General features: G+C 40.4%; 1 protein-coding gene across 5 annotated transcripts in view; it reads right to left on the bottom strand.

The window, feature by feature from the left end:
- Nucleotides 1–17,086, bottom strand: part of Nek10 (NIMA (never in mitosis gene a)- related kinase 10) — a 208,480-nt gene that overhangs the window by 127,059 nt on the left and 64,335 nt on the right. The window lies entirely within an intron of this gene.

Here is a 17,086-nt window from a genome sequence, read left to right as displayed (position 1 = left end):
GTCCCTAACCTGACAAGAGCCAAGTAACCAGTGCATTTCCCAGCAGACCACATGTTCCTCAGTATACACAGGATACCCCTCCTCCCACATCTTCTGTCTACTCCCAACCATATATTCTGACATAATGGAGTTTATCCTTTTAAAATAATCTGGCATAAGTCTTGCTAACTAAAGCAGATGCAAGTCTCAATTGATCTTGTGTTTTTTGTTTGTTTGTTTGTTTGTTTTTTACTTTAGAGTTCCCAGATAAATAGGAAGACTGTGGCATTTTGCTATGTAGTTGCCTTCAAAGCTGTGTCTGACTAAAACAAAACAAAACAAACAAAACCAAGGTGGATGTGGTGTCTTAGTCTGTGATCTCAGCATTAAATGAGACAGAACAGCATGATACTCAGTGCACTACTGTCAAAAGAAAAAAAAAGCAAAGGTAAAAGAAGAAAAAGGAAGATCAAAACAACCAAAAATGGACAACTAAAATGGTTAAATAATAATTTTATTAAGTGTAGTATAATATTCTCCTCCTTAATAAACCACAGGTATGCAAATTATATGATCATTTTAAAAATATGTTTGGGCCTTGGTGACTAGATCCTTAAAGATTCAGCATTTTGGAGCTAAGGCAGTAAAGAGTTCAAGGCCAGCCTGGTCTATACAATGAGATCTTGCCGTAACGAAGGAAATAAAGAAATTAAGGGAAGAGAAAGGACAGAAAAGGAAGGTCAGGGATGAGACAGGTGGTGGGGAAGAAAAGAAAATGAGGAGGAGGCGAGGGGGGGGGGAAATAAACATTAAAAATAACGTAAGCCTGAATAACCAGCATGGAGATCAGAGAGCTAAAAATTAAATACCATCTATTGGCAGTAACCATCTTTATAAAAATTATATATATTAAGGATTAAAATAGCACAGCATAGTGGAGAAAAGTACAACAAAAATTAAATCAATATTAAATTACACACACACACATATATATAAGACAAACCCCTCCTCCTGAGCTCCACACAATAAACAGTTAAAGGGGAGTGGGGGTGGGGACAACTGGGTGACACTCCTTCAGAGTACACAGGGACCATCAGACGAAGCTTTTCTGTGTCTGTTTCTTCTTTAGTGTCTGGCCTTCTTCATTCCCTTGACTCCCCAGTCAGGTTTATAGATCCAAGCCATGCTGGACACAGAGACTGGTATTTTGTTGTTTTTGCTTACCACATTTCTAGCCCAGGAGGGAGAGGGTAGCCACTTGTTAATTTATTTTAAGTTTGTATACAAAACTATCTCTAATCTTTTTTATCGGGGACATTCTTTTTTTGTTGTTTGTTTTCTTTGTATTTTTATATTTGATATTTTCTTCATTACATTTCAAATGCTATCCCGAAAGTTCCCTATACCCTCCCCCCGCCCAGCTCCCCTACCCACCCACTCCCACTTCTTGGCCCTGACATTCCCCTGTAGTGGGGCATATAAAGTTTGCAAGACCAAGGGGCCTCTCTTCCCAATGATGGCCGACTAGGCCATCTTCTGCTACATATGCAGCTAGAGACACGAGCGCTGGGGGTAACTGGTTAGTTCATATTGTTGTTCCACCTATAGGGTTGCAGACCCCTTCAGCTCCTTGGGCACTTTCTCTAGCTCCTCGATTGGGAGCCCTGTGTTCCATCCCATAGATGACTGTAAGCATCCACTTCTGTATTTCCCAGACACTGGCATAGCCTTACTCGAGACAGCTATATCAGGGTCCTTTCAGAAAAATGTTGTTGGCATATGCAATAGTGTCTGGGTTTGGTGGCTGATTATGGGATGGATCCCCAGGTGGGATAGTCTCTGGATGGTCAATTCTTTCGTCTTAGCTCCAAACTTTTTCTCTGTAACTCCTTCCATGGGTGTTTTGTTCCCTATTCTAAAGAGGAATGACATATTCACACTTTGGCCTTCCTTCTTCTTGATTTTCCTGTGTTTTGCAAATTCTATCTTGGTATTCTAAATTTCTGGGCTAATATCGACTTATCAGTGAGTGCATAACAAGTGACTTCTTTTGTGATTGGGTTATGTCACTAAGGATGATATCCTCCAGATACATCAATTTGCCCAAGAATTTCATAAATTTATTGTTTTTAATAGCTGAGTAGTACTCCATTGTGTAAATGTACCACATTTTCTGTATCCATTCCTCTGTTGAGGGACATCTGGGTTCTTTCCAGCTTCTGGCTATTATAAATAAGGCTGCTATGAACATAGTGGAGCATGTATCCTTATTACCATTTGGATCATCTTCTGGGTATATGCCCAGGAGAGGTTTTACTGGATCTTCTGGTAGTACTACAATCTAATTTTCTGAGGAACCTCCAGACTGATTTCCAGAGTGGTTGTACAAGCTTGCAATCCCACCAGCAATGGAGGAGTGTTCTTCTTCCTACACATCCTCGCCAGCATCTGCTGTCACCTGAAGTTTTGATCTTAGCCATTCTGACTGGTGTGAGATGGAATCTCAGGGTTGTTTTGATTTACATTTCCCTGATGATTAAGGATGTTGAACATTTTTTCAGGTGCTTCTCAACCTTTCGGTATTCCTTACTTGAGAATTCTTTGTTTAGCTCTGTATCCCATTTTTTAATGGGGTTATTTGAATTTCTGGAGTCCAGCTTCTTGAGCTCTTTGTATATATTGGATATAAGTCCCCTATCAGATTTAGGATTGGTAAAAATCCCTTCCCAATCTGTTGGTGGCCTTTTTGTCTTATTGACAGTGTCTTTTGCCTTACAGAAGCTTTGCAATTTTATGAGGTCCCATTTGTCAATTCTTGATCTTACAGCTCAAGCCATTGCTGTTCTGTTTAGAAAATTTTCCCCAGTGCCCATATCTTCAAGGCTTTTCCCCATTTTCTCCTCTATAAATTTCAGTGTCTCTGGTTTTATGTGGAAGTCTTTGATCCGCTTAGACTTGAGCTTTGTACAAGGACATAAGAATGGATCAATTCACATTCTTCTACATGATAACCACCAGTTGTGCCAGCACCATTTGTTGAAAATGCTGCCTTTTTTCCACTGGATTGTTTTAGCTCCCTTGTCAAAGATCAAGTGACTATAGATGTGTGGGTCCATTTCTGGGTCTTCAATTCTATTCCATTGATCTACCTGTCTGTCGCTGTGCCAGTACCATGTAGTTTTTATCACAATTGCTCTGTAGTTCAGCTTGAGGTCAGGCATGGTGATTCCACCAGAGTTTCTTTTATTGGTGAGAATAGTTTTTGCTATGCTAGGTTTTAAATTATTCCATATGAATTTGCAAATTGCCCTTTCTCAGTGAAGAATTGAGTTGGAATTTTGATGGGGATTTCATTGAATCTGTAGATTGCTTTCAGCAGGATAGCCATTTTTACTATATTAATCCTGCCAATCCATGAGCATGAGAGATCTTTCCATCTTCTGAGATCTTCAATTTCTTTCTTCAGAGACTTGAGTTCTTGTCATACAGATCTTTGACTTCCTTAGTTAGAGTCACATCAAGGTACTTTATATTATTTGTAGCAATTGTGAAGGGTGCTGTTTCTCTAATTTCTTTCTCAGCCTGTTTATCTTTTGTGTAGAGAAAGGCCATTGATTTGTTTGAGTTAATTTTATATCCACCTACTGTGCTGAAGCTGTTTATCAGTTCTAGGAGTTCTCTGGTGGAATTTTTACGGTCACTTATATATACTATGATATCATTTGTAAAAAGTGATATTTTGACTTCTTCCTTTCCAATTTGTATCCCCTTGATCTCCTTTTGTTGTCTAACTGCTCTGGCTAGGACTTCAAGTTCAATGTTAAATAGGTAGGGAGAAAGTGGGCAGCCATGTCTAGTTATCAGGGACGTTCTTTACTGGGGCAAAATGACATATTGTGATTGAATTTGGATTTTTCTGCAGATTAGTGATGTTGGGCCTTTTTAAATACCTTCTATTCACTTCTACATGTCCTTCAGAGTAATTACTTTTCATTAAGTGCTTGGCTTTTGCTATTGATGCAGAGAGTGGTCCATGTGTCCTGGACACTGTCTCTGTGATAAGTCAATGCTCATCCTACTCACTCCCACACTCCAGGCATCTCACCACCTTAGGATCATTTCCTAGGCTTTTCGGAAGCCTTTCAGTTTGATGGAATCATGTGTCAGAGTTTGCTTTTTTTTCCTGTGCTTTAGGATCCTACCCAAACATCCCAATGTTTTCAAATATTCCTTGTTTTCTTTTTTTTTAATTGTTCTATATTTACATCGTTTATTCCTTTTGGGTTGCTTTTTTTTAACTGCTGAAAGAGGGCATTTGAGTCTTGTTCTGTTGCAGGTATGTATTCAACTTTCTCAGAACATTAACTAATTAGTTTATTAATCTTCAATGAAAAGACTGTGTTTTCCAAATTCTGCTTTTATGATATGTATTCTTATTATCTTGATCAAAATCTAGATGTATATACACGTATATAGACATATGGGTTTCTCTTTAGACTCTCAAATTCATTCCATTGAGCTGACTACTTCTATGCTGATACCATGCTGCTTTGATTACTACAGCTTTGTTATGTTGTATACTGTATACTACAGTATAATGTGCATATGACTAGTCTTCAAAATTACCCATTTTATAGATGTGAGAAAACTTGATGTCTTTCAGAGAACATCAACAGTCAGATATTAACATCAGGTCAGGTGTATCCTCCCAGCTCAGTGGCCAACCAGTTCAGCCAACTATTCACAACAACAGGTTCTCTGAGAGACTCTAAGAAAGTAATGTGAAGAGTGACTGTGGAGATAACCCAAACTCACATACAGTGTACACACACACACACACACACACACACACACACACGAAAACTACATACTCATTAGAGTAAATGCACAGAGTCCCTGGCAGTGTCTACTCCTTTCAGCAGAGTAGAAATACATTGGAACTCCCTTAATCACATAAAAGACATATATAGAGGCGTAGGACTAACACACTAGCTAGTGTTGAAAGCCTGAATACATTGTTTCTGATTTTAAAACAGGTCAAGAACTTTGATGCCATAGCATATGCCCACTGTCCCAGGACTGGGGAGGCTGAAGCAGGAGGATTCTGAGTTCAAGGTGAGCATGAGCTACATAGTGGTTTCAGGATCATAGTTTCAAGAATACATAGTAGAGATTTTGTCTCAAAAAATTAAAAATTAGATTTAAATGTCAGGGCTAGTCACTTACATTCCTACCCAACATTCAACAATGGTTGCATGTGTGTTTTTATGTGAAACAATACCTTGGATTTCTCTTGCAATAGAAATGATTAGATCAGGTTATAAGTGTATATTTAATTTAATTTTTAAAAAATGATGAGTTGATGTTTCTCCTCCAAAGAAATGCTAGAGGACCCCCGCTGCTGCACCGTCTAGTACTGGATCTAGCAGTGCTTGCTTCTACAGAGGTTGTCATAACATGAATGCAAACCCAGGGCAGGTCTCTCTTGCTTGTCTTTGATGAGTACTGTTGTCTGCCGGTTTTCATGTTTAATGTACGTGAATCACTCCTCAGCTTAGTTTCTGTTCATTTCTTTTTTACTATTTATTGGTTGATAAATTTATTACTATGCTCTCTTCTTGGTCTGAAGCTTGTCCTTTCATCAATGTTTTTTGTTTGTATTTACAAGGCTTAATTTTCTTCTAGAAATTTTACAATTTAAGTGGTATGTTCTTTTTTCTTATGAAGACTGTCTCACACTGTAGCTCAGATGGCATCAGACTTGTAGAAATCTTCCCATTTCACGCTCTATACTGCTAGAATTACACATGACTTAAATTGTTTCCTATCGATCTCTGATCCTGAGCTAATTTTTAATTTTTACATATATTGCTCAAATTGTCAAGTTTTGGTATCAATTTGACTGTACCAAAGAACTTCATCAAAACTACCTTGTGATAAAGGGGTGGGCCTCTAGAATGTTTCTCCTTCCCAGCTACCCTGATAGAAAGCTTTGCAGTGGAAAAGACTAGAAGAGAGAAGGAGCATGGTGAGCAGAAAACCTGGGCAGCTCACTCCAGGGCCAGCCAGGAAGTCTTCTTCTGGCAACCACCCAGCTTCCCACATGTCTCACTGCACTCAGACGACAGCACTTTATCATCTGCAGCATAGCTGGATACTCCACTGGATCACAGCACTTTGCAGGGAGGTTGCCAGGATGGTCCATAGCATACGACCAAGCAACTGCTGTCACAGGCATCCCAACCAGAAGCTCATCAGTAGAGTCCACTAATGCTGGTCAGGAGGTGTGTCAGCATCTTAGGTGTCTTTTTCCTCTGTTCAATCATACCTCACCACAGCAGCTTTGAGATCATTTCCTCCACTGTGGCAACAGTTTTGAAAACACTCTGAATTCCAACAGATAGGTGTTATTTGTTACTATGACTATTTTGGCAGCTTGTGACTAAAGCTTAGCACACAACAGCTTGGATGAGTTAGCAGAATGCAAGGACTACATCTTCTGATGTGGGCATGCTTGCTCTGGATTACTGGCTGTCAGAATCTATCAAAGAGGCCACACAAAAGAGAGAAGCTGGCCAGTTTCAATCTGTGCTCTGGAGTTAACCCTTTGCCCCAGCTTTCCATACCCAAGTCCTGCAGAGAGATCTGGCCTCTCAGGTGTACTGTCATACTTAAGTTCACAGATGAGACCACCACTATTGCTCCAACACCTGGACCAAGAGAGATCCACCAGGAGCCTACGGGCACAGGAACCACAGAGCAGCCAGGGACAGAATCACTCCAGTCTCTATCTGTGCCCCTGAACTAACCCTGTATAATAGCTCTCTATACCCAAATCCTGCCCCCAAAAAAGCTGATCTCCCTAGAGTGCTGATACACCTAAGATCCTAGGCTCATAGGAGACTCAAGCTACAGTCAGACATCAAGAACAGCTAACACCAGAGATGAACAGAAGGCAATAAACTGTACCCTTCTTCAGCCTAGGCAGGCTGGATCAGACCATTCTCCACTGAGGCAAGGCCACCTGCTGTGCTGCTTCTCAAACCTCTCCTTTGATGTGACACTGCCTGCCACCTGCCTGAGGCCGAACCAGTTCTCCAAGAGTCATCAGCAAACTGTGAATTTGGCTGTGAGTTTCTGCTAAAAGGCTGTTCTGACAACTTCACAAGAAACTTGGCTTGACTGGGGATGGGCTTCCCTCTTTATAAAGCTCAGACTATTATTAAACATTTGAGCCTTGACCAGAATCCTGTCTTGGTTCCATCTCTCTCTTGTCCACCTAGTTTCCCTTCCTTTCAGCTCCAGGTTGCCTCCCAGGCATGAGAGCCACAGGCTGGCCCCAACAATAAACAAGAGCAAGAACCTAAGCAACAGAAACTAAGGCTACTTGACATCATCAGAACACAGTTCTCCCAATGCAGCAAGTCCTGGATACCCTAAGACACCAGAAAAGCAAGATTTGGATTTAAAATTACATCACATGATAATGGAAAGAGGACCTTAAGAAGGACATAAATAACTCCCTTAAAGAAATAAAGGAGAACATGGATAAATAGGTATATGCACTTAAAGAGGAAACACAAAAATCACTTAAAGAATTGGAAAACACAACAAAACAGGTGAAGAAACTGAACAAAACCATCTAGAAATCTAAAAATGGAAATAGAAACAATAAAGTAATCACAAAGGGAGACAACACAGGAGATAGAAAACACAGGAAAGAGATCAGGAATCATAGATGCAAGCATCATCAACAGAATACAAGAGATAGAAGAGAGAAACTCAAGTGCAGAAGAGCCATAGAAAACATTGACACAACAGTCAAAGAAAATGTAAAAGGCAAAAGGCTCCTAACCCAAAACATCCAGGAAATCCATGACACTGAAAGTATAATGTAAAAACAAAATTCTAGGCCTTTAGGCCCAGGCTTGGGAATGTGACCTCTGTGACTCAATGTTCCAAGGTATGCTAATCATAAAACAGATAGAGACATTCCTCCACCCACCCACTTCCTGGGTTCAAAGAGTGTTCATTCAAAGAATGTGCTATTGTTAGGGGCTCTTAGAAACTGTCTTGGGAGATAACCAGAACAATCACCAGGTATTCCTTGTGACTCTTGTGACTTTGCACTTCCTTGGGACTCTTAACTGGTATCTTTGGTATTTTCCAACAACGCCCTCCCCACTTCCTTGAGTTGTGGTTTGTTCCTTTAAATACCCCCTTACTCAGTTACTCGGGGCACCACGGTCCTCTACCCCTGCATGGTGTATGACCGTGGGCCAGAGAGCGCTCTTGAATAAAAGTCCTCTTGCAGTTTGCAGCATGACCATTTCTTGTGAGTGATTTGGGGTGGGGAAGTCCTCACGTTGTGGGTCTTTCAATACAATGAGAAGACTAAACCTAAGGATAATAGAAGATTCGCAACGCAAAGGGCCACTAAATATCTTCAAAAATATTATAGAAGAAAACTGCCTACCTACCTAAAGAAAAAGATGGCCATGAACATACAAGAAGCCTACAGAACTCCAAATAGACTGGACCAGAAAAGAAATTCCTCCTATCACATAATAATCAAAACATCAAATGCACAAAACAAAGAAAGAATATTAAAAGCAGTAAAGGAAAAATGTCAAGTAACATATAAAGGTAGACCTATCAGAATTACACCAGACTTCTTGCCAGAGCCTCTAAAAGCCACAAGATCCTAGGCAGATGTCACACAGATCCTAGGAGAACACAAATGACACCCCAGGCTAAAATTTGCAGCAAAACTCTCAATTAACATAGATGGAGAAACCAAGATATTTCCATGAGAAAACCAAATTTATACAATATCTTTCCACAAATCCAGCCTTACAAAGGATAATAGATGGAAAACTCCAGCACAGGAGGGAAACTAACCCTAGAAAAAGCAAGAAAGTTTTGGAGAAATCATAGATACAAGGTGCATACCTAAACACAATAAAGAAAATATACAGCAAGCCAATAGCCAATTTAAAGTAAATTTCCTAAAATCGGGGACAAGAAAAGACTTCCCACTCTCTCTGCACCTATTCAATATAGTACTTGAAGTTCTAGCTAGAGCAATAAAACAACTAAAGGAGATTAAAGGGATACAAATTGGAAAGGAAGAAGTCAAAGTATCCCTACTCACAGATCATTTGTTATATATAAGTGACCCCAACAATTCTACCAGAGAACTCTGACAGCTGATAAATATCTTCAGCAAAATGGCTTGATGTAAAATTAACTCAAAAAAAAAATTCAGTAGCCCTCTTTTTATACAAATGATAAATGGACTGAGAAAGAAATTAGCAAAATAATACCCTTTACAGTAACTACAAATGACACAAAAATATTTTGGTGTAACTTTATCCAAACAAGTGAACGGTCTGTATGACAAGAAATTCAAGTCTCTGAAGAAATTGAAGACCTCAGAAGATGGAAAGATCTCCCATGCTCATGGACTGGTAGGATTAAAATAGTAAAAATAACTATATTACCAAAAGCATTCTACAGATTCAATGCAATTCCAATCAAAATTTCAACTCAATTCTTTACAGACCATCAAAGAACAATCCTTATCTTTATATGAAAAAAAAAAAAAAAACAGGATAGCTAAAAGAATCCTATACAATAAACAAACTTCTGGAAATAACACCTTCCTGGATTTCAAACTATACTACAGAGCAATAGCAATAATAATAATAATAATAATAATAATAATAATAATAATAATAATAATAAAACATGTGGTATTGGCATAAAAATAGACAGGTTGATCAACAGAATAGAATCCAAGATCTAGCAATAAACCAAAGCACCTTCAGACACTTGGTTTTTTACAAAGAAGCCAAAACCATACATGGGAGAAAGAAAATAAATGATGCTACTATAACTGGATGTCTGCATGTAGAAGAATGCAAATAGATCCTTATTTATCACCCTGCACAAAACAAGTCCAAGAGGATCAAAGACTTCAACATAAAACCAGATACACTTTAATAAAAGAGAAAGTGGGGAATAGCCTTGGACAGGTTGGTACAGGAGATAACTTCCTGAGCAGAATATCAATAGCTCAGGCACTAAGATCAACAGTTGATAATTGGAACCTCAGGAAACTGAAAAGCTTCTGTAAGGCAAAGGCCACCATCACTAGGACAAAAGGGCGGCCTGCAGATGGAGAGAAGATACTCACCAACCTTACATCCAACAGAGGACTAATGTCCAAAATACATAAAGAACTCAAGAAATTAGACCACAACAAACCAAATAACCCAATTTAAAAATGGGGTAGAAAGCCAAACAGAGAGTTCTCAAAGGAGAAATTCATAAAAACTGAGAAACATTTAAAGAAATGTTCAACATCCTTAGTGATGAGGGAAATGCAAATCAAAAGGACGCTAAGATTCCATCTTATACCCATCAGGATGACTAAAATTCAAATCTTAAGTGAGAATACATGCTGACCAGGATGTGGTATACTCCAAGGAGTACACTACTCCGTTGTTGGTGGGAGTGTGAATTTTTCATTCACTTTGGAAATCAATTTGCAATTTCTCAGAAAACTTCTACCTTAAGATCCAGTTATACTATTCCTGAGCATATACCCAAAAGATGTCCTACTATACAACAAGCACACTTGTTCAACTATGCTCATAGCAGCTTTATACATAATGTCCAGAAACGGGAAACAACCTAGATATCCCTCAACAGAAGAATGGATAAAGAAAATGTGGTATATTTACACAATGGAATACTACTTAGTTATCAGAAATAAAGACATCATGAAATTTGTGGTCAAATGTATGGAATCAGAAAATATCATCCTGAGTGAGGTAACTCAGACCTACAAAGACATACATGATATGTAATCAATTATAAGTAGACATTAATCATAAAGTACAGAATAACCATGCTACAATCCACAGACTCAAAGAAGCTAAATAACAAGGAAGGTCCAAGGGAGGATGCTTGAATCTCACTCAGAAAAGGAAATAAAATATACTTCCAAAGTGAATAGAGGGAGAGAACTGGATGGGAAGAGGTGGGCAGGGGTGGAGGTGGGGATAGGTTGGGGTATAGTAGAGGGCTAGGAAAGAGAACAGAAACCAGTGGGAGTGGGGCATTTTTAGGATGAGCTGGAGACCTATGATAGGTTCTGAGGTGTCTGTTGGGGTGACCCTAGCTGAGACTCCTAGCAGTAAGGAATATGGAAACTGAATTTGCTCTCTCCTGTAGACAGGCAGGACTTCCAGTGGAGAGAAAGGGATACAACCCACCTACAAAACCTTTTACCTAAAATGTTTTCCTGATTATAAGATGTGCAGTGATAAAGATGGAGCAGAGATTGAGGGAATGACCAACCAATGACTGGCCCAACTTGAGACCCACTCCATTGGTTATTGATACTATCAATAATCCCTGATATTATCAATAGGTAATACTCCGCTATGCTTGCAGACAGGAGCCTAGCCTAACTGTCTTCTGAGAGGTTTTTTTCAAGCAGATGATAGTAACATAATCAGAGAGCCACAGCCAAACATTAAGCAATCTCAGGGAGTCTTGTGGAAAAGTTGAGGGAGGTGGGGCTTGAGAGAGCCAGAGTGATCAAGAACACAAGAAGACCTATAGAGGTCTTCCACTAATCTGGTCCCATGGGGGCTGATAGAGACTGAACCACTAACCAAAGAGCATATAGTGGCTGGACCTAGCCCCCCTGCACATTTGTAGCAGATGTGCAGCTTGGTCTTCATGTAGGTCTTTTACCAATTGGTGCAGGGAGCTCTGAATCAGACTCTGTTGCCTGCCTTTTGATCCCCTTCCTCTAGGTGGGCTGCTTTTTCTGGCCTCAGTGGGAGAAGATGTGCTAAGCCCTACTAAGTCTGGATGTCTGAATGTGTGGGAAGGGGGGATACCCATGAAGGACCTCCCCTTCTCTGCGAAAAAGGAGAGGGGTGAATTCAGGGAGGAGACTATGAGGGTGGGCCTGGGAGGAAAAGAGGGAGAGAGGCTGCAATCAGGATGTAAAATGAATAAATAAATAATGAAAAAATACATTCTGTGTGTGAGGATACTTGCCTTATATCCTAGCACTCAGAAGCCTGAGATAGAAGTAGAGGCAGACATGGATGTCTGTGAGCTAAAGAACAGTCTTATCTACAAGACTTGATGTGGTAGGACAGGTTGGTAATCATGGGGTGGGGTGGAGGGCTGCCTCTTCTCTGAAGAGAAGAGGAGGGGTAATGAGGGGAGAGATTTGAAAGGGTGGGGCTGGGAGAAGGGGAAGGGCTGTGATCTGGATGTAAATGAATACGTGAATGAATGAATGAGAAAATAACAAAAAAACTTTAAAAATATAAGAACCATTAATAGTTCACAAGACATATAAAAACAGACATGTCTGGATTTGTCCCACAGTCTACTATCTACCACTGTTTTAAGTTGCTGAGACTTTCAGGCTCTTTGTTGTCACAGCATAACCCGTCCCGTCCTCACTACCCTGTGCTACTGTCCCATCCTGACTGATGCAGTACTTCCATTTGCAGTCTAGCCCTCACTGTCCTGCATCATCACCACAAACTCCTGAAGGAGGTTCCCATCCTTCCAGCTCACCTTGCTGGTGGCAGCACGTGTCTGTTTACTCAGAGAGCAGAAGCTGTGGCCTTTTGCTTTATATGCACCCTGTAGTTACCTGCTTCACAGTAGCAGCATTTGGTAAGCATCAAGCCTTTGATAAATGTCACGTAGAATCAAGTATGGCCTTGTTACTACCACCAACATCAAACCAGGTATCACTTGTCAAGGACATTTATACCCTTGAGCAGGAACATTTGACCTTCTAAGCCATACAAAAAAGCCGATGTCTGAAATTATTACCTAACATTATATGAGTTTTGTGTTTTGTTTTTCTTGTCTTTATTTGGGTGCCAAGAAAGCAGGAGAGGTGAAATTTTCCATTAAAATATGGACATTTGAAAAGGCCAAGCAATATAAAATTGTAGGTTCAGGCATGTGTTCCTCGGGGCTGTTCTGTGATGTCCCAGCACAGTATGGGTGTCACATGGCAGGTGGCAGCACTTAGAGCTGACTGCTTTGCCCACTGTGTGTTTCCACCTGTGCCTCATACGCCATCAAAATATGCAGAAGCCCTGCCTGGGCATATGTCATTGCCTGTGTGCAGATGGTAGTTTTCAAATAAAAACAGATTCACAAACTGAAAGCAGAGAGACTGTGGTCGGGTTGGAAAGGAGCAGCACTGCCTGCCCAGGAACATTGAGTCTGATGCCCAGTGGTGGGAAACCAACGAGAAAAGGTCTTTAAGTCCATGCACATGGACTATGCTGGTGCTCCCAACCATTCCTGAGTAACAGCAAACTACAGTGAAATGCTTACTAAAAACAAATGCCAGCCAGCCTCAACACATACACTGAGAAGGAGACTATCTGGGTTCCCCTAATGGCTTTTTATCTTGTTTTCTTGTTTGTTTGTTTGTTTGTTTGTTTGTTTTTCAATTCACTTTGCCCCATTCACCTCTGACTTCAGTTGACAAATATGTGCTTCTTTTCTGAAAGTAAATAAACTTTCCACCTCCACAAAGAAAACCCCACTACAGAAAGTTTGCCCCTTTGTGGAGGAGACATGATGAATCCACCCAGGCAGCTATTGCAAGCTCTGGCTCTGGTGGCTTCAGCCTTGCGGTGACTGCCCCTTTGTGGTAACATGTTTCATCAGCTAAAGCACCTTTGTTAGCAGCATTGCCAAGTGCAGTCACACACACACACACACACACACACACACACACACACACACACACACACTTCATCTACCTTCCTGAAATATGGGGGGGGGGGATTGGTGCAATAATATTTTACCATAGTACCTCTTAAAACTAAGTTATAGCCATATTTTAATCAACTTTGATAGATATTGATAAAAATCCAAGACACCTATTGCATTTAAGATATTGTTAAAGAGTTATGTATTATTGTGTTAGTCAGAAAATCATCTTCTACTCCCTGATGAAAATGATATCATGCCTTGTCCTGGTTACACCATCACTGTGGTAGAAAAAAAAATCACATTGCAGCAAATCTGCCCCTGGGCTATTCCTTCCGACTTCTATGGGTCTAGTTGTCTTATGCTCCCTCACACAAGCTAAAATGTCCAGAAAGTTAGAGACTTAATAACTGCTAAGTGAAACTGTAAGAAGTATTAAGTCAGTGGATTGGCAATAAAGCAGCAAGAGGCAGAGAAAGGAAAAGGAAGCGGGCAGTTGCTCATTCTTCTAAACCCTAGTGATTGTTTTAGGGAGCCTGGCACAAGCTGAGGATATAATTTTACAGTTGCAGAGTCAACATAAAAAGGAAGTGTGTTGCTATGCCTACTGTTTATACCTAATTAACATAGCTGGCCTGTCCACTTCCGGTTTAAAGAGGGACTGATCAAGCTTATCTCCTGCAGTTCTCAAAGCCTTGCTAAAATATGGGTAGGGGGCTGTCTTTGAGAATGAGTGTGGTGACAGGGAGGAAAGAGCTGTATCAACGACACCTTGGAAGATGGTGAGGAAGGAGGAGCATAGGGGACAGACCTGGCTGTGCACACTTTCCACACCTCTGAGAAAAGAAAGAGCAAAGGCCATCCAAAGGTCAAAGTCATGGACCTTGTAGAGCTAAAGATGGAGTCCCAGGCCCCCTCCTACCCACACAGTGCGCACAGAGATTCAAAATTCAAAAGTACCACAGCCAACTAGGCACCAGCCAGCAGATGGCTATATCCAAGGGAACTCGGTGAAAATCCAAATTGAATATGGTCCCCTGAGCCTGCCAAACACATGGCTCCCACAATGGCAACACAGCAGCAGGCTGAGGGGATAGGCCAGTCCTGAGACAGTTTCTTTGGAGCAAGGCTTGAATGGATACCAACTTCAGGATCTCTGAAGAAATCTCTACCATGCTACAAGTGCCCAGGTAATGGACCTAGCTAGAACACAGAGTGATTCCAACAACTGTTTCCAGTCTCTTCTGTAACATTAAAGACAGCCCTTCTATACCAGAAGCATAAGGGGAATATCCAACAGGAATAAAAGAGATCAGACTAAGCAGCTAAGCAAGGGGGAAACAAAGATGGACCAGAAAATACAGAAGCTATGCGGGCTGTTGAGGAAAGAAGTCTCCCTTACACTGGGGAATAAAAGCCAGGTCCTTCTAGGATGGAACAGAGAACATTGTGGAACATTCAGAGATCAAAACTACTACTAAAAGTCAAATGGTCAATAAAATGACTAAAAAATAAATCTGAAGAAATAACTGAGGTACAAGTAGAGAGAGATAAGACACATAAACTTTTATGCTAAATAAAGGCCCATACAGGACCAAGGGTGAAAGGAACACCCTGAAATTTTCCAAGGAGATATAGTAGCTCATGAAAGTTAGACTGGAACTCAGATTCCTATCAGTTGGACAGGATCTGGAAGCAGGAAGAAACGCCTTCAAAATCAGGAAGGCCAGGAGCTCCTGGTGCATAGCTGAAACTTCAGTATTCAAGATGCTGATGCAGGGGCAAAGAGTACAAGCAAATGGAAAGTTCCAGAATAACAGCTGTGCACCAGACAAAAGGGAAGTTCAGTTTACACTGTTGGTACAGCTACAAGAGTAGGGTGTCCAGGAATAGAAAACTGGCAGTTTCCCTGATCTACACTGTAGACACCATGCAGATAATACGCAGCATCATTATGAGAGAGCTGAAAAGAGATAAGGGTGGATACATAGAAACACAAGCAGAAAGGAAGGCAACTATTAGCTTGAAGGAAAACAAAAAGGTCTATAAGAAAGGAAAGGTAATTTGTCTGGGCAATAACTGTACACTGATAATGATGTAAACACTGAGTATTGCTTTAACCCTGAGCTATACTGACAGCATGTAGATGGGCCAACTGGGAATAGGAAAACTAAACCATCATGATGAAAGTCAAATACCATCTGGAAATGGAAAAAAAAATGGACCAGGTAACTTCATAAGCATGGTCTCACTGTTTTATTCTGTAAACAATTTCAATGTGTGCCATGAAATAAAGTTTAAATATAAAAACTAAGCTAAAAAATAATGGAGTAGATTCAATATGTTTAAATACAGCAAGGAGATGACTATAGTTATTAATCCAGTAAGGAAATAATATGTACAGTTAGCTATTATTATTTCTGCTATGAAATTCAAGCTCACAATTTTAATAATACCCTTTGACTTATAAATTGAAATATGTAGAAGTAAATTATTTTTAAAAAATCTTGAGTAAAAACAGAACAGATTTGTAAAAAGTTTATGGTAAACACAATTATGGTTGATTTCAAATGATTAAGCAAATGTTTGTCCAAGATAAAGATTCACAATTGTTTGATTTCTTGGTTCTTTATTTCATAATTCATTAGCATGAAAATATTACCAAGTGACTTTATATTGAAGGTTTATGTAAAGAGTTTCTATTTTAAGTTATTTTTATTTTTCAAAATAATACAGTATGTTCTACTTTTACAAATCTGGCCAATAAATTTGAATTCTGATTTGTGAATGCACTTGAATATGGGGAATGCCCATTTAATGGCCTCCTCGTTAGCTTCCGCCCAACTATTACCTAGCAACACCCACCCTGCTATTTAAGAGCCAGGAGTCAGGCATATAAGAAGATCCCTCAGTACCTCCTCCCATCTCGCTCCTCTCTTTTCTTTCCCCTCTTCTCTGTCCCCTCCCCTCCCCTCCCCTCCCCTCCCCTCCCCTCTCCTCCCCTCTCCTCTTTCTCTCTTTCCACATGGCCCCAGCCAGTCTTTTCCCCTCCTCCTTTCTCCCTCTGTCTCTGTCCTTCTCATCTCAGTCCTCTCTTCACCTCTGTCCCCTTTCCAGGTCTCCTCCTACTCCCAAATAAACTTCCTTTTATACTAAGCCTGTCCTAGAGCCAATTTCTCAGGGCATGGGTGAGGGACGCCTTAGTATGGGCGCCCTGAGGTGCTTTCTCCCTCCACATCACCATCCCTGTTTTAGAAAACATTTTATGTTCTGAAATCAAGTGCAAGTTGGATGTCCCTCCCATTGGGGAGCTGGGACCTACAAATTG

This window comes from Mus musculus, chromosome 14 (assembly GCF_000001635.26).
Source record: "Mus musculus strain C57BL/6J chromosome 14, GRCm38.p6 C57BL/6J".
Lineage (NCBI taxonomy): Eukaryota > Metazoa > Chordata > Mammalia > Rodentia > Muridae > Mus > Mus musculus.
This window is presented reverse-complemented; position numbering and strand designations above follow the sequence as displayed.